The sequence below is a fragment of the Callithrix jacchus genome, chromosome 10 (genome assembly GCF_049354715.1).
Source record: "Callithrix jacchus isolate 240 chromosome 10, calJac240_pri, whole genome shotgun sequence".
In the NCBI taxonomy this organism is placed as follows: domain Eukaryota; kingdom Metazoa; phylum Chordata; class Mammalia; order Primates; family Cebidae; genus Callithrix; species Callithrix jacchus.
The window spans coordinates 92,961,217-92,984,040 of NC_133511.1; the positions used below are offsets into that span (position 1 = coordinate 92,961,217).

General features: G+C 37.2%; 1 long non-coding RNA gene across 6 annotated transcripts in view; it reads left to right on the forward strand.

The window, feature by feature from the left end:
- LOC103796261 (uncharacterized) overlaps positions 1-22,824 on the forward strand; it is a 175,913-nt gene that overhangs the window by 81,448 nt on the left and 71,641 nt on the right. The gene's annotated exons all lie outside the window — the stretch shown is intronic.

The window sequence follows — 22,824 nt, forward strand, 5'->3', positions numbered from 1 at the left end:
AGCATAACGCTTGCATTAGGAAGACACCCAGTAAATGTTTATTTTCTACACTTTTCCAAGCAATAATAGCATTCTGCATTTTACTATGCGTGCCATGGAATGTGTGATCTGCCTTAACCCAAAAGCCATGGGATAATTCAGATAGTTTAAAATGAGAGTTTAGATTATTTATTCTAATTTATATTTGTACTAACCCTAATATTGGCTTGGTTATTTTGGGTATTTCATTTATCTACTTGCCAAACAACTCATTCAACTATGACTGGGTACATTTTAAAATAAACATTCCTGGAGGAAAATGATGTTTGGCTATTTCTCAGAAATAACAGAGCTTGAAAGGAGCATTTATCGAAACAACTAAGAAAAATCTCTGGTTGCTGGATTAAAGGAAGAAGACGTGAATCTAAAACAGTCTATTGCTAATTGTTTCTCAAGTTTATGGCCATTTGTAGCATTTAAAAATAATTATGTACATTATAATAGAATCGCTTTCAGATGTAAGAAACCCCTCTTCTCCACACCATTTAATTAAACATTAGGTACTGTTGAAACAAAAGGATGCAATTGGTTTAGGCTAAATTGTTGTGCCACTGTTACTGCAAGTTGAATACTCACAAGCAAGATTCATAATCTTTCTCATTAAACCTCTTTTCCTCTTATGTGTCATATCTCAGTTAATATTATCACCATCCTCTAAATTACTCAGGCTAAAAACTTTCACTTATTTTTGTCTTCTCTTTGTATCAAACCAGCTGTTAAATGTGGTAGGCAGAATTCTAAGATGGTCTCCAAGATTCATGCAACCTGGTATAGCGTATTCTATGTAATTCCTTCCCTTTAAGTGTAGGTGAGACCTATGGATGTCACTCTAGTGCCTTTATATGGCAAAAGCAAAGGGATTTCACAGATGTAATTAAGGTCCCTAGTCACCTGATTTTGACTTAATCAAAGTGGATTATCCTGGGTGGCCTGACCTAGTCAGACAAGCCCTTTAAAAGAGAGCTTTAGCCTTTCCTGAGCCCAGATATTTGGAGTGGCAGATGTTCTCTTGCTGGTTCTGAAGAAATAAACTGTAATGCTATCAGAAGAAAGAGCATTGAGCAAAAGTATGAGAGTGACCTTTAGGAGCTAAGAGGTGTTTCTGGCCAGGAAGTACCAATAAAAATGGGGAGGACACACACACACACACAGAGAATTTTGCAACCACCCCATTAAGCTTGGAAGCAGATTCTTCCCTAGTCAAAGCTTCAGATAGGAGTGTAACCCAACTGACACCTTTATTGCAGCCTTGTGAGACCTGAGCAGAGACCTAGCTAAGCCACACCTGGACTCCACCCACCGACTGTGGCATAGCAAATGTATGTTGATCCAAGTGACTACACTTGCATTAATTTGTTATGCAGCAGAGAAAACCAACACATTAAGTTCTCTTCATTCTTCCCTGCCAGTGTCTTTAGCCACTTTCTCTATTACTATGGCCCTCATTCATGTCTTCATGTCTGTCACCTGAACTAATAACTTTCTAACTAGTCTTGTCATTTAAAATTTTTTACTTCTCCAGGAAATCAGCTGCCTGTGTCCACTATAGTCTGTCTTATAGAAATGTTGTTTTGATTATATCTCCCACTTTAAAAACTCTCATTGCTCCCAACTTTATCCACAGTGGAGTATAACTTTGTCATTTTGGCTGTGAAGGTTTTTGATTTAGAGAGCTATGGATTTGAACTTAAATTCTAACACTTAACTAGCTTTTTGAAAATGGGCAGTGAATAAACATCTTTAGGCCTCAGTTCGTTAAGCAGAGATTATAATTTTCTCTTCCTCATAGGGATATTGTGAGAATTAAATGAGAGAATGCATGTAAAGTTTGTCACATAGAATGTGCCCAATAAATCATAGCTATTATAGTGGGTATAATATAATTAAATTCAAACTCTAATTCTGGTACTCAAAGTTACAAATGATCCTCAAAAGCTTTTTCAGCCACATCTCCTACATCTTCATGCAAATCTTATGGATCAGCCATGGCAGTCTATCCATAAACTTGAAGTCGTTGGTTATATATTATGCAATACTTTTTTTGTCTGTTTATTTTCTTCCCTCAAATTACAGTCTCTCCCAACCTGCCACTATACACTTATGAAAATTTTGTTAATCTTTTGAGGCTTCCCCTCTAACTAGGGCTAGCTTTCGGCTAGCACCTGTAACTGTTCCTTTACTGAGTACATAGAACCCAAGTCTGTTCTGCTTTATTGGAGGCCCATTCTGATTTGTGGTGCCATATAACTTGTTTTGTTTTTGTATCATCCCTGCCTACAACCATTCCTTTTCTTTGATCTTTTAGCTCAAATTTATCCTTGTGCTCCTGCAACAGTTTTCTTGCACCTATGTTTAGTATGTCACACTGTGTTTTGAACTCCAACCTGCTCACATAGTTGTGTACCTCCCCATATAAAAAAGGATCATTTTTATATTCCAAGTTCACTTGGCATATAATAAGTACTCAAATCCTTGTTGGATGATTAAGAATTAGTTTCGCTGACCTCCTTGTCAATCCTAAGAATGATGGAGCAAATTTTTGTAATGGACGATGACTACTAATGGTTGACTGACTTGAGAAACATCTTATTTGGCTTAAATAATTAAATATTCTACGTAAGAATGCATCAAAGTAAACTATGTGTGCTTTATAAAGCGCAATAAAATCCATGAAGAATCTAGATGGCCAATTTATTTAAATAAACATATCTGTATCTTTATATATGCTTCTTTGTCAGAATAATTTCAGATCTTCATTGTTCCAACACATCTTTTTATTCCCAACAATTGCATTTATGATCTGCAAAAAGTCATGAGGTATGACCTAGTCTAGAGATCTGGAGACTTGAATCCATGTAAAGTAGTAACTGTGTCTTCCCTTTCTCTCTTTTAACATACTCATGTTGATACATACACTCTGCCAGGTTTCTTCTTCCATGTCCAGTTGAGGACCATTCTTGCTAGAAAATGTAGACCTCAAATAGAAATTGTGCAGCCTCACCTTCTTTTTATCTGGTAATTTTGCATAGAAGTTGCCAAGAAGTGCTTGAATGCTGAGGAAATCATTTTGTCTTGAGAAATATAACCTTCTTTTTCCTTTTCTTTCCAAGCCCTCTCCCTCCTTCCTTCTCTCTCTTTCCCTTTCTTCCTTCCATCCTTTTTCTTTCTTTCTCTCTCCTTTCTTTCTTCTCTCTTTTTTCTCTCCCTTTGTCTCTCTCTCTTTCTCTTTTTCCTTCTTTCCTTGTGAGACAGGGTCTCACTCTGTCACCCAGGCTGGGGTGCAGTGGTGTGATCTCAGCTCACTGCAGCCTTGACCTCCTGGGCTCAAGCAATCTTTCCACCTTAGCCTCCCTAGTCGCTGGGACTACAGACGCGCACCACCAAGTCCAGCTAATGTTTATGTTATTTATAGAGACAGAGTTTTGCCATGTTACCTAGGCTCGTCTTGAACTCCTGGACACCAGCAATACACCTGCCTCAGCCTCCCAAAGTGCTGGGATTACAGGTGTAAGCCATTTTGCCTGGCCAACCTCATTTCTTTCTGAGCACTAGCTTTTAAAAACTCTATTCTTAAAAGATAATAGCAATGATAGCCTTGGGTGTTATTAGTTGTATCCTCCTTTATTTCACCTTCTATTTATTTTAAATCTGAGCTATCCAGACAAGTTTCTTTCATGAATTTCTTCTTTCGAGAATGTTAGAGTCCATAAAATATGTGTGTATATGTCTTTAAAAATGCTTACTTTTTGTTAAACTTGGTGCTAGGTATTTTATGTGCATTTTCTTAGTTAATTCTCCCCAAAAACTATGTGGTATATACTATTACTTTCCTCATTTTTCCAAGCGAAAGCAATAAGCTTCGTGAGGTTAAGTGATTTTCCCAAGCAGTTAGGGCTTTTTTTTTTTTTTTTTTTTTTGCTGTTCTTGCTTTACAAAGGAGAACTCTGAGATTTAAAGAGGTTAAATATCTTGCTCAATGTCACACAACTAGTAAGGCTTGCACCTAGGATTCTAACCTATATGTTTCTTGAGCCTGTACTCGAGCTTTTACCCTCTGTGCTATAACTCCTTCCTTTCCTTTGAAGCTCTTGACATCTGCTTTCTTAACATCTTCAGTACATGCCAGCCTCTGCCCTATATTTTCTTTCTTATTACAAATTCCAAGGTGACATGGTAACCATTCAGTTCTTCCTTGTAAGACAGAAGTTGGTCCAAAAATAGCAGTCTCTTTGCTGTATCTGCTATCATTTCAGGGATGATATTGTCAGTAAGGTAAGTAAAACAGTTTTTAACTACTTTACTTTGAGCTGCAAAGGCTTCTGGTAAATGTTGTGAGAGTTTCCCATAAACATATAGCTTACCTCTACGCCAGTTTTGTCATGGAAGCAGTCTATTATATTTAGTACATTAAAGTTCCCAAGACTCTGCAGGAAATCAGATCCACACATATTGAATAGTAGACTTAGACATTGTACTGGAGGGCTCTGTTTCCAGAAGAATTAAGAATCTTTAATTATACCACAACTTTTAGAGAAGACAAAAGGTGGTGGGACACAGTGGTTCACACCTGTAATCCAAGCACTTTGGGAGGCTGAAATGGGAGGATTGCTTAAGCCCAGGAGTTTGAGACCAGCCTGCACAACATAGTAAGACCCTATCTCTACAAAAATTAAAGCAACTGGGAATGGAGGTGCATTCTTGTAGTCTCAGCTACTCGGGAGGCTGAGGGGAGGATCGCTTGAGCCTGGGAGGTTGAGGATGCAGCAAGCTGTGATTGTACCACTGTACTCCATCCTAGATGACAGAGTGAAGGAAAAGATAAAAGTTGATGAAGTTCTACTTTTTAATACTTTTAAAAAATATTAGTTTGTTCCTTTATAACTAAGCATCAGTTTGGCACCTTGACTCCCATTGATGGCAAAGGCTCTGCTATTTTTGTTTGTTTTCTGACAGGATTTCACTCTGTCTTCTATGTTGGAGTACGGTGGTATGATCACAGCTCACTGCAGGCTTGACCTCCTGGGTTCAAGTGGTCCTCCCACCTCAGCTTCCAGAGTAACTGGGACTACCGTCATGTGCCACCACCACAGGCTAACTTTTTATTTTTTGGAGAAATAGGGTCTCACTATGTTGTCCAGGCTGGGATGTGCTATTTTTGACACTACTAATTACCTCAATCTTGGTTTTAATTGTAACACATTTAGAAAAATATATTCTTTATTAGTAATATTAATATGTTCACCCTTTTATTTCTTACTCATATTTTAGAAAATCACCACAGAGATATAATAGATACTAATAATTGCATAAACACTGTATTAAGGGCAACGGTGGCTACATTGTTAAAATTGCTCTGTTTTGGCCAACCAACAGCCAATTTCACCCAATGATAGCCTGGAACATTTTTCAAAAGTTCATGAATGGCTTAATACCGAGGAGGTGGGTTCATAGGTGCAGCAAACCACCATGGCACAAGTTTACCTATGTAACAAACCTACACATCCTGCACAGGTATCCCAGTACTTAAATTAAATTTTTTAAAAACTTCATGGATGAATGTCCAAATTCAAGTGTTCAAGTAAATTTAGGAGTATAAATATGACATTATGAAAACTCAGGGATGCCAGTAGGTTTTAGAAAGGATTGATTATCTAGAATTTTTATTTGATTGAATAGGCTGTAGCATTCCTCTGTAATGATTAACTTGTTTCTCTCTCACTTTGTCTTAACCCAAATAGTCTTCATAATGCTCCTAGTGCCAAGTTTAAGAATTCCCACTAACATCATATCTTATGTATCACTGCACTTTCCCCCTTCCTTTTATATTTAATTCATTCCTTTCCAGAAGAAATTCTCTTTAGTTGTCATATTCATCACAGGAATTAAGTCAAATATTAATAATAAATTATTGTTATTTTCTTTTTTTTCTGTTTCTTTCTTTTTTTTTTTTTTTTTCTTTGAGACAGAGTCTTGCTCTGTCACCAGGCTGGAGTGCAGTGGCGCAATCTTGGCTCGCTGCAACTTCCGCCTCCTGGGTTCAAGTGATTCTTCCGCCTCAGCCTCCCGAGTAGCTGGGACCACAGGCACGTGCCATTACGCCTGGCTAATTTTTGTGTTTTTAGTAGACGAGGTTTCACCATGGCCAGGATGGTCTCAATCTTTTGACCCGCCCACCTCGGCCTCCCAAAATGCTGGGATTACAGGCGTGAGCCACCACGCCCAGCCTTATTGTTACTTTCTTATATTAAAATATCAATTTCACTTTTGTTATCTGTGTTAGTTAAGGGTCTTTATTTGCAACAAACATAAATCCACTGTAATTAACTTAAGTAAATGAATAATTTATTGGAAGGGAATAGGGATAGCTCATTAAATCCTAGGATAAGAAATGAAGCTGAGACTTTCGAGGATCTGAACCCAGCACATGGAAAGCCGAGAACTTGACGTGTTGCTCTCTGCCTTTGAGGGGTCATTGATTACTTAGTGATTAAGTCCATGCCTTCTTTAGGAGCCATAACTAATGAACCATTCTCAGAATGAATAGATCAAGAATGCCATGAGGTGTTTTTCCATTACCATTACCATTACCATTATCATTATTTATTGCTGTCGTAGTTCATTTTTCACGTTTTTCACAAACGCCCATAATTTGCCAGGTAAGCATGCTGCCATGTACATAATAGATGCTGAGCAAACATTTGTTGAAAGAATAAGTATTATAACTCACTTTTAGAGTGCTGTCACATTCCTTCTTGGATATGAAGACCTGACAGTGACATCTGTCCCTCCATTGACTGATTATGCACATCAGTATTGCCCTGGGCAGGATTGATGTGACTGATCTGACACTTTATCTTTGTATTCCCTGCAGACTTTAATTTTCCACCTAACATATGAAAATCTTGAAAGATCAAATAACACTAGTCCAGGATAATTATCTTCAAAAACCATTTGATTAGTTTTCTTTGAAAGTCAGTCTTACTGGCCGGGCGCGGTGGCTCAAGCCTGTAATCCCAGCACTTAGGGAGACCGAGGCGGGTGGATCACGAGGTCAACAGATCAAGACCATCCTGGTCAACATGGTGAAACCCCGTCTCTACTAAAAATACAAAAAATTAGCTGGGCATGGTGGCGTGTGCCTGTAATCCCAGCTACTCAGGAGGCTGAGGCAGGAGAATTGCTTGAACCCAGGAGGCGGGGGTTGCGGTGAGCCGAGATCGCACCATTGCACTCCAGCCTGCATAACAAGAGCGAAACTCCATGTCAAAAAAGAAAGGCTTACTGACTTGAAAAATCGTTGTTTTTTTTTTTTAAAAAAATAATTGAACAGTTTGAATTAATTAAAAGTCTGAATTAAGAAAATCTTTGCCAGAATAGACTTCATTTAAATTTTTTTTGTAGAAATTACAAAAGTGCCAGGAATGTAACGCTTTAAGAGACATCCTTATGGTGAGATTAGGTCAATAAAAAGCTAGAGAAAACAGCCAGAAGTTTCTTGGCACAATTGTTCTATACCAGACCCTCTCTGGCTCCTGTCTGGGCTTTTCCCTCTCTTTGTTGTTCACATTGGTCGCTGGGACCCTGGTCTTTGGATCCGCTTTCCTCCCACTTCTTAGCAAGCCCTTTCTGATTCCCACCCAAACTCTTCTGGTCCCATTACCAGCAATTCCAACTGGCTTTCTAGTATCTGTCTTTAAATATCTCTTGACATCCCTTTGTGAAAACTTAATTGTTCACTCTACTACATGATTTAGCTCCACCTCCCACACTACAGACTGAGACTGTTTACCAATTAGGAACTGCTGGTAAAGATTCCATTCCCTCTTGTGAGGATACGTAGTTTTTGTTGTTGTTGTGTTCGAGATGGAGTCTCACTCTTTTGCCGAGGCTGGAGTACAATGGCACAGTCTCTGCTCACTGCAACCTCTGCATCCCGGGTTCAAGTGATTCTCCTGCCTCAGCTTCCCAAGTAGCTGGAACTGCAGGCACATACCACAACACCTGGCTAATTTTTCTATTTTTAGTAGAGGTGGGGTTTTGCCATGTTGGCTGAGCTGGTCTTGAACTCTCAATCTCAGGTGATCCGCTCGACTCTGCCTCCCAAAATGCAGGGATTACAGATGTGAGCCACTACGCCCGGCCTCATTGTTAATCGTTAAGGTATTTCCAAGCATGGGTCTTTGTATCTGCTCAATTGAAGAAATACAACCCGTTTATTACTGTTAGCATCAACAATAGAGTTCCCATATAATTTCTTACCTACATCAGAAAATGTGTGAGAGTGAAAGGAAACACTATTAATAATTACTCTGGAGTAAAAGGTGCACGTCAGGGATTGCCCTGGGCAAACTGGGACTATTGTCACCCTAATCATCACTGATTTTCTGGTTTCTCAGGAAAATATTTTGTTTCTGTATTGAGATTCATTTGTTTTTTCTTCATGTGTTGAAATCTTTTTGAGTTTGCTAATTTCTGGAAATAAGCAATTCGGAAAGTAGATTAGAGATCAGTCTTATTGAAATGCTCTTTAAAAGCAAACAAACATTATGCCAAGGATTTTAGACTTTCAAAACTAAGGAACATTTGACATTTTACAAATACTTGACATGACACTTCTCTTTTAAAAGTAAGGAATTGATTACCTTGTCAAAAGGAGTTACCTACTTTTTTCTTTATTCACAAATAATTACTAGTTTGTATATATGAGGATGACATTAAGTCTTAAGGTTTTTTTTTTTTAGAAGCCCCTGTGACATAGACCAGTATGGACCATAAAGTTCTGTAATAGAAATATGCATCCAAAATTGACTAAGTAGTTTTGCCTCTTTTATGTAGCAATGTCTAAATTTTTAAGTTTTGGATAATTCTTTTTATATACATTATATACATATATATTTATAGAATATCTGAATTGATAATTACCTCACAAACTATCTAATTCAGTGATTTTCCCCCTTGGCTGCATATCTGAATATTTGGAGAGCTTTAAAAAAATACTGCCTTTCCTATCTCCAGAAATTCTAATTTAACTGGTCTGGGATGGAATCCAGGAATAGACATTTAAAAAAAAATGCCTCAGGTGATTCTCATGAGCAGCCAGGACTGAGGAGTCTCTGATTTAATTCAACCCTAGTGTTTCACATCTGAGAAAACTGAGGCCCCTCTTGCTTAGCTGTCGCTGTGGGTTAACAGTCTAAATATCCCTGTGAATCTCTAGATGTTTTTAAAAGGGCTCTGCAAATGTGACATCACCTTCTTTATTTAGAACTGATCATAATTTTTATGGCTTCCAACAGATGTCTTGGTTTCTCGAATTATCCTTTCACGTCATGGGGCTTCTAAGGCACTTGCTGCCAAAGGAGCCGGAAGGTATGCCTCTTTTTCTGTTCTCCAGGTAGTACAGCATATTTTAGCTTTTTATTTCTTGCCAGTATTCTGCTTCAGTATATCTTTTGTCCACTAAAGTTTATCTTCTAACACTTTAGATTATGTGGATTACATGCCTGAAGATGTCACACTTCAAAAATATTTCTCTTTTTACTTTATACTTGAATGATAGTTTAGCTCAGGGGTCAGCAAATTATGTCCCAAAGGCCAAATCCAGAAAGCTGCCTGTTTTTATAAAGTTTTATTAGAATACAACCATGCCCATTGATTTATATGTTGTCCACAGCTGCTTTCAGGCACAACAGCAGAACTGAATAGCTGTGACAGAGATTGTACAAGCCACAAAGCTGAAAATATTTACCATCTGGTCCTTTACTTTAAAAGTTTTCTGACTGGTTAGCTAGTTAAACTCCCTGGACTACAACTTGTAGGCATCGCACTTCTATCTTCCAAAGTTAAATAAAGCTGTGGAGATGTCAGAAGTCAACTCGATTCCCACCTACACTTCCATTACTCACATTAACGACTTGGCCTTTTTGCATGATTATAGGGATTTTTTTTTCCTTCCTCTCTGAAATCTCATAACTTTTAGGCTATCTCTTAGTGCCAGTTATTCTTCGTCAATTTTTCTTATCACACTGTACATTTGATTCTTTTTTTGTTATTTTTGAATGTTTTGAACACCTGTAATGCAAGGATGCCAGTTATCCACATTTTCATTTAACTTTGATGGGCTTGTATAGTGCTACATTTTTTCATATGTGTATCTATTGCTTACTTTTTTAGCCCTGTATTCTGTATATCTTATAGTATTTTCAGTAATGTCTATTCATTCTTTCCCTGGCTCTTGTATCTTTTCTTTAAGATTGTTAAAAATTCTTAAAATATATGACAATATGCTTGATCACAATTTTGTCTGCCTGGTGACAACATTTAAAAAAAACAAAAACAAATGTTGCTTCTTTATCTGCCATTTGTTTTTTTCTGTTTCCTTCCTCCTTTTTTCTTGTGATATCTATACATAGTCTGTATACTGCTTTCTTTTTAATCACGACATCTTTGAATGAGATGAGTTCTTTCTGTCTATTTGCAGGAGATAGGACAGGGTTATGTTCTGAACTATAAAGAATTTTCTATGGTTTATGGTTGTGGCATAAACAACTAATTGCATCCTCCAGCACTCATTTCTCCCTTCTTCTAAAATAACAGAAAACAGGTTCTATTCATTGTCAGTGTGCCCAGCTCTAGCCCTAAAATGTCTCAATTTTTCTTGCAGGGGGTTATAGCCATATGACTAATCTTTGTCCAAGAATATATAAAGCAAAATTGTTGAGTTGGCTTTTGGGTAACCACCTTAAATGTGGGAGGGGAATGGAGCTTTCTTCCTCATCTCTGCAGCCTAGAATATGGATTTAATGACCAGACTACCAGAAGCCATTTAAAGTCATAAGGTGTGCTTGAAGATGAAAGCCATGTACAGAGAGCAGCAGAGCACTTCCTGATGATACCATGAAGCCACTATGCAAATCTTATTCCTGAAATTGTTAAAACAAAAAGTAGTATTTTGAGATATAACTTTTATATACAGTTCACCCCTTGAAAGTGTACAATCCAATGGTTTTTAGTTTGTTCACAGAGTTGTGCAACCATAATCACAATCAATTTTAGAACATTTGAAATTCTTTTAAATGAGAGAAAAATAATGATGTTAAAGTTTTTTTTTTGTTACATAGCTGAACTTCATCTTAACTGATATGGTAATAAAGCTTTTTATAACACAGAGTTGTGTGAGTGTGAGTATGTGGGTGTGCAAGAGAATCGCTTTGCCTTTATTTTTTCACTGCTTACCTAAAGTGCCAGCTTGGAGTTCAGGATCTTCCTCTATCTGCCTCATCTCCCCAATAACTTGCTTCCTGTTGAAATGTCATGTCTGTGTGATTCTGGTTTCAGTCCCAGTTTCCCTATTTCTCTAAGGTGCCAAACAAGCCCCAAAGAAGTTTCTCCTCTAAGCCTGCATATTCCAACACCATTGTTCAGACAAGAATTGGTGGTTGCTGTCCCACTTCTTTTTTTTATTGCATTTTAGGTTTTGGGGTACATGTGAAGAACATGCAAGATTGTTGCATAGGTACACACATGGCAGTGTGATTTGCTGCCTTCCTCCCCATCACCTACATCTGGCATTTCTCCCCATGCTATCTCTCCACAACTCCCCACCCCCTGCTGTCCCTTCCCTATTTCCCCCCTACAGAGCCTAGTGTGTGATGCTTCCCTCCCTGTGTCCGTATGTTCTCATTGTTCAACCCCCACCTATGAGTGAGAACATGCAGTGTTTGATTTTCTGTTCTTGTGTCAGTTTGTTGAGAATGATGGTTTCCAGGTTCATCCATGTCCCTACAAAGGACATGAACTCATCTTTTTTGATGGTTGCATAATATTCCATGGTGTATATGTGCCACATTTTCCCAGTCCAGTCTATCATCGATGGGCATTTGGGTTGGTTCCAGGTCTTTGCTATTGTAAACTGTGCTGCAATGAACATTTGTGTGCATGTTTACTTATAGTAGAATGATTTATAATCCTTTGGATATATACCCAGTAATGAGATTGCTGGGTCAAATGGAATTCTATTTCTAGGTCCTTGAGGAATTGCCACACTGTCTTCCACAATGGTTGAACTAATTTACACTCCCACCAGCAGTGTAAAAGTGTTCCTATTTCTCCACATCCTCTCCAGCATCTGTTGTCTCCAGATTTTTTAGTGATGGCCATTCTAACTGGCATGAGATGGTATCTAAATGTAGTTTTGATTTGCATTTTTCTAATGACCAGTGATGATGAGCATTTTTTCATATGTTTGTTGGCCTCATGTATGTCTTCTTTTGTAAAGTGTGTTCATATCCTTTGCCCACTTTTGAATGGGCTTGTTTGTTTTTTTTCTTGTAAATCTGTTTTGTTCTTTGTAGATTCTGGATAACAGCCCTTTGTCAGATGGGTAAACTGCAAAAATTTTTTCCCATTCTACTGGTTGCCGATTCACTCTAATGACTGTTTCTTTTGCCATGCAGAAGCTGTGGAGTTCCATTAGGTCCCATTTGTCTATTTTGGCTTTTGTTGCCAATGCTTTTCGTGTTTTGATCATGAAGTCCTTGCCTACGCCTATGTCCTGAACGGTTTTGCCTAGATTTTCCTCTAGGGGTTTTATAGTGTTAGGTCTTATGTTTAAATCTTTAATCCATCCGGAGTTAATTTTAGTGTAAGGTATCAGGAAGAGGTCCAGTTTCTGCTTTCTGCACATGGCTAGCCAATTTTCCTAACACTATTTATTAAACAGGGAATCCTTTCCCCATTGCTTGTTTTTGTCAGGTTTGTCAAAGATCGGAAGGTTGTAGATTTGTTGTGTTGCCTCTGAGGCCTCTGTTCTGTTCCATTGGTCTATATCTCTGTTTTGGTACCAGTACCATGCTGTTTTGATTACTGTAGCCTTGGAGTATAGTTTGAAGTCCAGAAGTGTGATGCCTCCTGCTTTGTTCTTTTTGCTTAGAATTGACTTGGCTATGTGGGCTCTCTTTTGGTTCCCTATGAAGTTTAAGGTGGTTTTCTCCAGTTCTATGAAGAAGGTCATTGGTAGCTTGATGGGGATAGTGTTGAATCTATAAATTACTTTGGGCAGTATGGCCATTTTCACAATATTGATTCTTCCTAACCATGAGCATGGACTGTTTCTCCATCTGTTTGTGTCCTCTCTTATTTTGCTGAGCAGTGGTTTGTAGTTCTCCTTGAAGAGGTCCTTTATGTTCTTTGTCAGTTGTATTCCTAGGTATTTTATTCTCTTTGTAGCAATTGTGAATGGCAGTTCATTCTTGATTTGGCTCTCTTTAAGTCTGTTATTGGTGTATAGGAATACTTGTGATTTTTGCACATTGATTTTGTATCCTCAGATTTTGCTTAAGTTGCTTATCAGTTTCAGGAGATTTTGGGCTGAGATGATGGGGTCTTCTAGATATACAGTCATGTCATTTGCAAATAGAGAAAATGTGACTTCCTCCTTTCCTGTCTGAATACCCTTCATTTCTTTTTCTTGCCTGATTGCTCTGGCTAGAACTTCCAGTACTATATTGAATAGGTGTGGTGAGAGAGGGGATCCTGGTCTAGTGCCAGATTTCAAAGGGAATGCTTCCAGTTTTTGCCCATTCAGTTTGATATTGGCTGTTGGTTTGTCATAAATAGCTTTTATTATTTTGAGATACGTTCTGTCAATTGAGGGTTTTTAGCATAAAGGGCTGTCGAATTTTGTCAAAGGCCTTTTCTGCATCAATTGAGATAATCATGTGGTTTTTGTTTTTGGTTCTGTTTATGTGGTGAATTACGTTTATAGACTTGCGTATGTTGAACCAGCCTTACATCCCTAGGATGAATCCTACTTGATCATGGTGGATAAGCTTTTTGATATGCTGTTGCAATTGGCTTGCCAATATTTTATTGAATATTTTTGCATCTATTTTTATCATGGATATTGGCCTGAAGTTTTCTTTTCTTGCTGAGTCTCTGCCGGGTTTAGGTATCAGGATGATGTTGGTCTCATAAAATGATTTGGGACGGATTCCCTCTTTTTGGATTGTTTGTAATAGTTTCAGAAGGAATGGTCCCAGCTCCTCTTTGTATGTCTGGTAGAATTCGGCTGTGAACCCATCTGGACCTGGGCTTTTTTTGTGTGGTAGGCTCTTAATTGCTGCCTCAACTTCAGACCTTGTTATTGGTGTTTTCAGGGTTTCAATTTCCTGATTTAGGCTTGGGAGGAAGCAAGTGTCTAGGAATTTATCCATTTCTTCCAGGTTTACTAGTTTATGTGCATAGAGTTATTTGTAATATTCTCTGATGATGGTTTGAATTTCTGTGGAATCTGTGGTGATATCCCCTTTATTATTTTTTATTGCATCTATTTGATTATCCTCTCTTTCTTTTTTATTAATCTGGCTAGTGATCTGTGTATTTTGTTGATCTTTTTGAAAAACCAGATCCTGGATTTATTGATTTTTTGAAGGTTTTTTTGTGTCTTTATCTCCTTTAGTTCAGTTCTGATCTTATTCTTGTCTTCTGCTAGGTTTTGAGTTTTTTTGATCTTGCTCCTCTAGATCTTTCAATTTTGATGATAGGGTGTTGATTTTAGATCTCTCCTTGCTTCTTATGTGGGCATTTATTGCTATATATTTTCCTCTAGAGACTGCTTTAAATGTGTCCCAGAGATTCTGGTATGTTGTGTCTTCATTCTCGTAGGTTTCAAAGAACATCTTTATTTCTGCCTTCATTTCATTGTTTATCCAGTTGACATTCAAGAGCCAGTTGTTCAGTTTCCATGAAGCTGTGCGGTTCTGAGTTAGTTTCTGAATTCTCAGTTCTAACTTGATTGCTAACTTTTGTTCTGTTTTCCTTCTGGTTGCTGCAGAGCGACTTTGGAGAAGAGAGAAGAGACAGATGTTTTTACTCCACCATTTTAAAACCAGAAGATTCCCTGCTTAATTTAAAAATAACGTTTTTTTTAATTTAGCAAAGGATGTATGTCCACCAATCAGTGGTAACTACTATTAACATTTTGGAGAAAATTTTTTCAAATTTTCTCTCCCTCAATGTCTTTCTCTATATTAACCTATTTAATTTCTGGGAAACATAATATGGAATATCATTAAATAGTTTACAACATTATTTTTAATTGATCTTTGGCATTTCGGTGTCCAAATATACCATAAGTTATTACCAACTCCCTTCTCCCCCACCCCCAGTATGGAATACAGGCAACGGGGTTGAAGAGCATTACTTCAACTCTAGTGGTGAGGTTAAAATAATTCCTGAGCTTGGCCAGGCATGGTGGCTCACGCCTGTAATCCCAGCGGATCATGAAGTCAAGAAATTGAGACCATCCTGGCCAACATAGTGAAACCCCATCCCTACTAAAATATAAAAATTAGCTGGGTGTGGTGGCGTACATCTGTAGTCCCAGCTACTTGGGAGTCTGAGGCAGGAGAATTGCTTGAACTTGGGTAGGCGGAGGTTGCAGTGAGCCGAGATCGTGCCATTGTACTCCAGCCTGGGTAACGAGAGGGAAACTCCATCTCAAAAAAAAAAAAAAAGTAAAATAAAATAATAATAACAACACTAATAATAATAATATTTCCTGAGCTCTAGGGCTCTTATATGAATGGCCCAATAGGCCACAGACTTTCAAGGACTGGAATATCTGCTCTTCTGTGGCTTCCCAATATCATAAGACCCAAAGGCCCTGTCTACTTCCCATTGAAGTCTTTTAAAAATACTTTTAGAATTTTAAACCAACTTTAGACTTATGAAATAGTTGCAAAAGTAGTACAGAATTCCTTATAGTCCTTACCTCATGTTCCTTAAAGTTAACATCTTACATAAGTATAATAAAATGATCAGGAACAGGATATTAACATTGGTAAAATATTGGCAGCTAAACAACATACCTTATTTGAATTTTATCAGTGTTTCCATTAATGCCTGTTTTTTTTCGTAGTAGGATGCTAACAATGATCCCAGATTGCATTTATTTGTTTTTTTCTCCTTAGTTTCTTTCAGTCTATAATAGTTCCTCAGTGTTTCCTTGTTGTTGTTGTTTTTGTGATATTCACACTTTTAATAAGTACCGGTCAGTTAATTTGTAGAATGTCATTTAATTTTGAATGTTTTCTCATGATTAGATTGAGGCCGTGTGTTTTTGGCAAGAGCACTACAAAAATTCTCCTGTATCTTTCTCATGGTGTCATTATCCAGCAGTAATGATATTAATATGTCTTAATGCTGGTGATGTTTATCTTGATTAGTTGATTAAGTTGGTGTTTGATCAGTTAGGAAAAAAAATGTTTTTTAGCCACATGGTAGCCTATTAAGACACTATCTTCCATACTTACTTAGGTTAATTCTTTTTCTTACCCATCCATTTCAGTGTGGTAATGTTATTCATTTGTAGTACAATTAGGTTCATTTGTTAGTGTTTCTACTCATTTCTGGGTTCTCCTTTCCTTGCATCCTGGTTGATTTTAAGTTTTTGTCTATTTTGAGGATATGTGAAGGGTTTATGAAATGTTACTGTACTTCTAAGAGTCAGAGCTATACAAAAATATGTACTTGGGGAAGTGTGACTCCCTCCTCATCCCTGAAACTCTTTCCATTCTCACCTCTTTTCTCCTCTTTTTCACTTGCTTCCTTAGGTAACCACACTATTTAGCTTCTATTTATCCTTCTTTTTTGATCTTTTGAACAAAAGAGTAGACACCTTTGTATTTCCTATCTTCTTATGTCCTACAGATATTCCTTCGAGCCTTGCTTTTTTCACTTAACAGTGTGTCCTGGAAATCATGTCATGCCTGTTCACAGAGATCTTCCTCATTCTTTTTTGCCACTACATAGTATTCCAAGGTATGATGTACCATAGTGTATTTAACCACTTTACCATATATGGGCATTTGGGTCACTTCCAGTATTATACAACTACAAACAAAGCTGCAATGAATAACTTTGTATATATGTATTGATATGTTGCTGAAAGTATACCTTCGAGGTAGATTCCTGGAAAATGATAACAGAGAATGGTGGCATGTCCCTGTAGTTTCATGTCCCTAAAAGTGGGATTGCTGGGTTGAAAGGTAAAAATGTATGTAGCTTTGTTAGATATTGCCAAAATTATTTCCAGAAGGGTTGTACCATTTATATAATTGGTACATATAACCCACAAAAATGACTTTTTCCTCACACCATCACCAACAGAATATGTTGTCAAGTTTTTAAACTTTTGCTAGTCTGGTGAGAAATGATATTTGTGTTGTTTTAATTTGTATTTCTCTAATTATGAAAGAATTTGAGCATTTTCCCATATATCCAAAGGCCATTTTTAATGTCCAGGTTTTGTGATTTGCCCATTCATGTCTTTTCCCATTTACATATATATTTTTTTTTAATTTTAATTTTTATTTTTTGAGACGGAGTTTCTCTATTGCCCAGGCTGGAACGTACTGGTGTGATCATGGCTCATGGCAGCCTCCAACTCCTGGGTTCAAGTGATCCTTTTGCCTTAGCTTCTTGAGTGGCTGAAACTACAGGGACATGCCACCATTCTCTATTATCATTTTTTTTTGGTAGAGATGGGGGGGGTCCCACTATTTTGCCCAGTCTGGTCTTGAATTCCTGGGCTCAAGCAATCCTCCTTCCTTGGCCTCCCAAAGTGCTGGGATTACAGGCATGACCCACTACACCTGGCTTCCTACTTTTTTTAATTGAGTTTTCTGTCTTTTGTACCTCAGTTATTAAGAGTTGTTCATGTGTTAAAACTATTAGTCCTTTGTCTATGGTATATGTTGTAAAACTTTTCTCTCAGTTTTATCAGTTGCTTTTTGACCCTCTTTGTGGTGCTTTTGTTATGTAAAATATTTTTTATTTTCAAGTAGCAAAATTTATCAATTTTGTTTTTTATTGCCTCTGATTTTTTAAAAATTTTTTATTGCTTTTTATTGTCTTGGGATTTTGAGTCATCCTTAGAAATCTTATCCCTACCCTGAGATTAGAAATGAGTTTACACATAGTTTCTTGTGGAACTCTTACAGTTTTATTTTTAAATATTTAGATCCTTAATTTATTTGAAGTTTATTAATATGGATGATGTGAGAGATGGATCGAATTTTATCTTTCTTCAAATGGCTACCCAGGATCATTTGTTTAAGTGTCCATCTTTACCCTAGTGATTTGAGATGTCTTCTTTTTTGTATACAAAGTTCTCATATTTTTGAATTTAGCTCAGGACTTTCTATTAGATTTCACTACTTTATTTTTCTATTCATGTACCAATACCAAGACATTTTAATTATGAAAGCTTTATACTCATTTTAATACCTAGTAAGGCTAGTTCTTGTAGTTTTTTATTTTTCAGTGTTTCTTAGATATTTTTACATTTATTTCTCCATATAAATTTTGATATACTTGTCGAACTTTACAACGTAATTCATTGGTATTTATATGAGGATTATACTAAATTTATAAATTTAACATAGAAAACTGACATCTAAAAATTAATATCAACTTTTATTTTAGATTCAGGAGTACATGTGCAGCTTGGTACATGAGTATATTACATGATGTGGAGGTTTAAGATTGGAATGATCCCATTACTCAGATAGTGAGCAGGGTACCTAACAGTTAGCTTTTCATTCCTTGTCCCACTCGTTCCCCAGCCCCTCTAGTAGTCTCCAGTGTCTATGCTTGTTATCTTTATGTCTATGCATATCCAGTATTTCGCTTCCACTTATAAGTGAGAATGTGGTATTTTGTTTTCTGTTCCTGCATTAATTGTCTTGAAATAATGGCCTCTAGTGTATCCATGTGGCTGCAAAGGACAAGATTTCATTCCTTTTATGACTGTGTAGTATTCCATGGTATATATGTACTATATTTTTTTATCTAATTCAGTGTGGATGGGCACCTAGATTGATTCCATGTCTTTGCTATTGCGAATAGTGTTGCAATGAACACACAAGTTCATGTGTCTTTTTGGTAGAACGATTTATTTTCTTTCAGATACATACCTAGTAATGACATTGCTGAGTTGATGGGTGGTTCCGTTTTACGTTTTTTGAAAAATCTCAGCTAGGCAGAGTGTCTGACATCTATAATTTCAGCACTTTGGGAGGCTGAAGTGGGCGGATTACTTGAGGTCAGGAGTTCCAGACCAGCCTGGCCAACATGGCAAAACCCCCTCTCTACTAAAAATACACAAAATACCTGGGTGTGGTGGCACATGCCTGTAATCCCAGCTACTCAGGAGGCTGAGGCAGGAGAATCACTTGAACCTGGGAGGTTGTAATGAGCCAAGACCACGCTACTGCACTCCACGCTGAGGGAAAGAGTAAGATTCCATATTAAAATCTCCAAACTGCTTTCCACAGTGGCTGAACTAATTTACATTCTCATCAACAGTGTGTAAGCATTCCCTTTTCTCCATAGCCCTGCCAGTGTCTTTTGTTTTTTACTTTTTAATGATAGCCATTTTGACTGGTATGACATGGTATCCCATTGTGGTTTTTATTTGCATAAATGTGATGATTACTGATGTAGAGAATTTTCCTGTGTATTTGTTGGCCACTTGTATGTCTTTTTTTTTTTTTTTTTTTGAGAAGTATCCATGTCTTTGGCCAACTTTTTAATGATTTTTTTTTTTTTTTTTTTTGCTTATTGAGTTTTTAGTTTCCTTATAGATTCTGAATATTAGACATTTGTTGGATACATAGTTTGTGGATATTTTCTCCCATTATATAGGTTGTCCGTTTACTCTGTTGATAGTTTCTTTTGCTGTGCCGAAGCTCTTTAGTTTAATTAGGTCACACATTAATTTTTGTTTTTGTTACAATTGCTTTTGAAGACTAGGTTATAAATTCTTTGCACAGTGCTGATGTCCAGAATGGTGTTTTCTAGGTTTTCTTCTAGGATTCTTAGAGTTTGAGGTCTTACATTTAAATCTTTAATTCATCTTGAGTTAATTTTTATAAATGGTAAAAGGTAGCAGTCTGGTTTCATTCTTCTGCATATGGCTACCTAGCTATAGCAGCACATTTTATTGAATAGGAAGTCCTTTCTCTATTGCTTATTTTTGTTGATTTTGTTGAAGATCAGATGGCTGTAGGTGTGCAGCTTTATTTCTGGGTTCTCTATTCTGTTCCATCGGTCTATGTGTCTGTTTTTGTACCAGTGCAATGCTGCTTTATAGTATTATAGTGTATTTATCAGCCTTATAGTATAGTTTCAAGTCAGGATATATGATGCCTCTGGCTTTGTTCTTTTTTGCTCAGGATTGCTTTGATTATTTGGGCTCTTTCATAATTCTACATGAATTTAGAATAGTTTTTTTCTAATTCTATGAAAAATTACATTGGTAGTGTGATAGGAATAAGTGTTGAATCTGAAGATTGCTTTGAGCTGTATGGCCATTTTATCAATATTCTTCCAATCCATGAAGTTAGAATGTTTTTCCATTTGTTTGTGTAATCTGTGATTTCTTTCAGCAGTGAGGAAACTGGCAACTTTATACTGTCAGCTTACCTAAACCAAGAATAGAATATTTCTCTTTTTTCCTTTCTTTTAGTTTTTTTTTTTTCTAGTTTATCTGGAGTAATTTAAAATTTTTTGTGTGGAATCTTTTGGTTCATCTAGAACTAGGAAAAGACTGTCCTAGACCATAAGTGGTCAAGAAAGAAAATACACTAGAAAATGAATCAAGGATCTGGTAAATCTACTTACATTGTCTCACAGATCTTCACAACCACTCTGCAAAGTAGGCATTTTACAAACAGGTATAATGAGCCTTAAGTATTAAATAAATAGAAAGTGGTCAATAGTGAAAGGAGAATATAAATTCATTTGTCTGGGTGTCTCCGCTCCACATATTATTTGCAAGAGCATGCCAGGTAATGGAACATCTAGGGAAGGAAGCTTTGATAATAAAATTTAAAATCTTCAGAATGAGGCTACAATGATGGTTAGCTTAGATCCAGTATTAGAACTCAGTGCTTGAGCCTGGTATTTAGTTCCACTTTTAGAGGGACATGGCTAAACTTGAATAGCAAAAAGATCTCACCCTCTTATTAACACTAACTGATTGACCAGAGCTAGAGAGCTGTGCTGAAATTGATTAAAAGACTTCATCTGGGCATAGTAGCCAAAGTACATAGGGATCAATAGGCAATATTTTCCATGAGTATCAAATCAATATGCAATGTTTGGTTTCCATTTCCCTTGGACTATACAACAAGTCCAAAGGTAAGTGACAAAGATAGGATGGGAACTTATAAGCATACCATGGAATGGAAGCTTTGAAATCCAGGGTTGGGATGGGGGAAAGTTCTGCTAATTGTTTTTTAACATTTGAAAATAAAGTTATGTCAACTTTTTGTGTGTGATTCCTGTGGTTAGAACAATGATGTCGTGTAGAATGCCAACTCAAATTCCATAGAAGAACTTTTTAGTAATCAAAGTTGTACTGCATGTTCTCACTTATAGGTGGGAGTTGAACAATGAGAGCACATGGACACAGGGAGAGGAACATCACACGCCAGGACCTTTGAGGGGTGGGGGTGGAGGGAGAGAGAACATTAGGAGAAATACCTTATGTAGATGACGGGTTGATGGGTGCAGCAAACCACCATGGCAAATGTATACCTGTGTAACAAACCTGTATGTTCTGCACATGTACTCCAGAACTTAAAGTCTAATAAAAATAATCAGAGTTGTCTAAGTATGAAAGAAAATGGCCTGGAGGCAATCATACACTTGCTGACTTTTCAGTGGGACATACACATTGAGAGTTCAAGCTTTGGGATTGTAAGATCATGGGTTACTTGTGTTGAATTTATTACAAAGGTCAAATCACTCCATTATATATACTCTGAACCCTCTAGAGCATGATGTAGGAATTATTTTACATTTATTTGTATGATCCTATGCTTAAAATACATCTTTCCCAGCACATGAGTATTCCAATGATGGCAGTTACTGCTTTGCTCATAGTACCTCACACAAGAAATGCTCAATAAGTGTTTGCTGAATAAATGAATGAATGAATGTAGGTTTGTCACTGTCAGTTGTTCCCTCCTGGGAGCTACTATCAATCTTCTGCTTGAGTCACCAATACCACTTGCTCTGAGGTACCGAATTACGTTAACCAATAGGGGCCCCAAGTGACACAGACATCACAGAATGGTGACACTCATGCTTTGTGTCCCTGATGCCAGTTTCACTCACGAATCCAGAAAGGGGTGAGGTGGGGAGGGGGGATGTTTAGAAGATAAGGGAGGGAGGGGTGGTAACCTCTTGACAGTTGTTCTTTCAGACTTTGCCCTTCCCTTTTATAAACCTCATCATACTTCTTCTTAGTTGTTGAATATTGTCTTTTCTACTAGATCCTCCTTATTCAATTTCTAGTTTTCCTGTTATGCAGTATGCCCATGAAGTTAGGGGCTTTGTTTTCCTTAATTATTTCTGTAACCCGAGCAACTGGAACAGTACCTGGTATATAGTAAGTACTCAATAAATGTTTGCGAGATGAATAAATAAATGAAGTGTGGCCTATAATCTGTGTGCCCAATACAGTAGTGTATGAGATATTAGAACATGCAATACACAGTCTCTGTGTTCAAGTAGCCTGTAGCCTAGGTAGATACTTAGGAATATGCAAACAAAACTCCAGTACATAAAGAAAAAGGCACTGACACAGAAATTAAGTTTAAATATTTGTCCCCTGTGATTTGGCAGTGAATAGGATTTCAGCGGCCGGTAAAAATTACCCTGCTCCTTTATGGTGAGTTGTCATAAACTATATGTGCTCCTACCTTTTCTTGTATC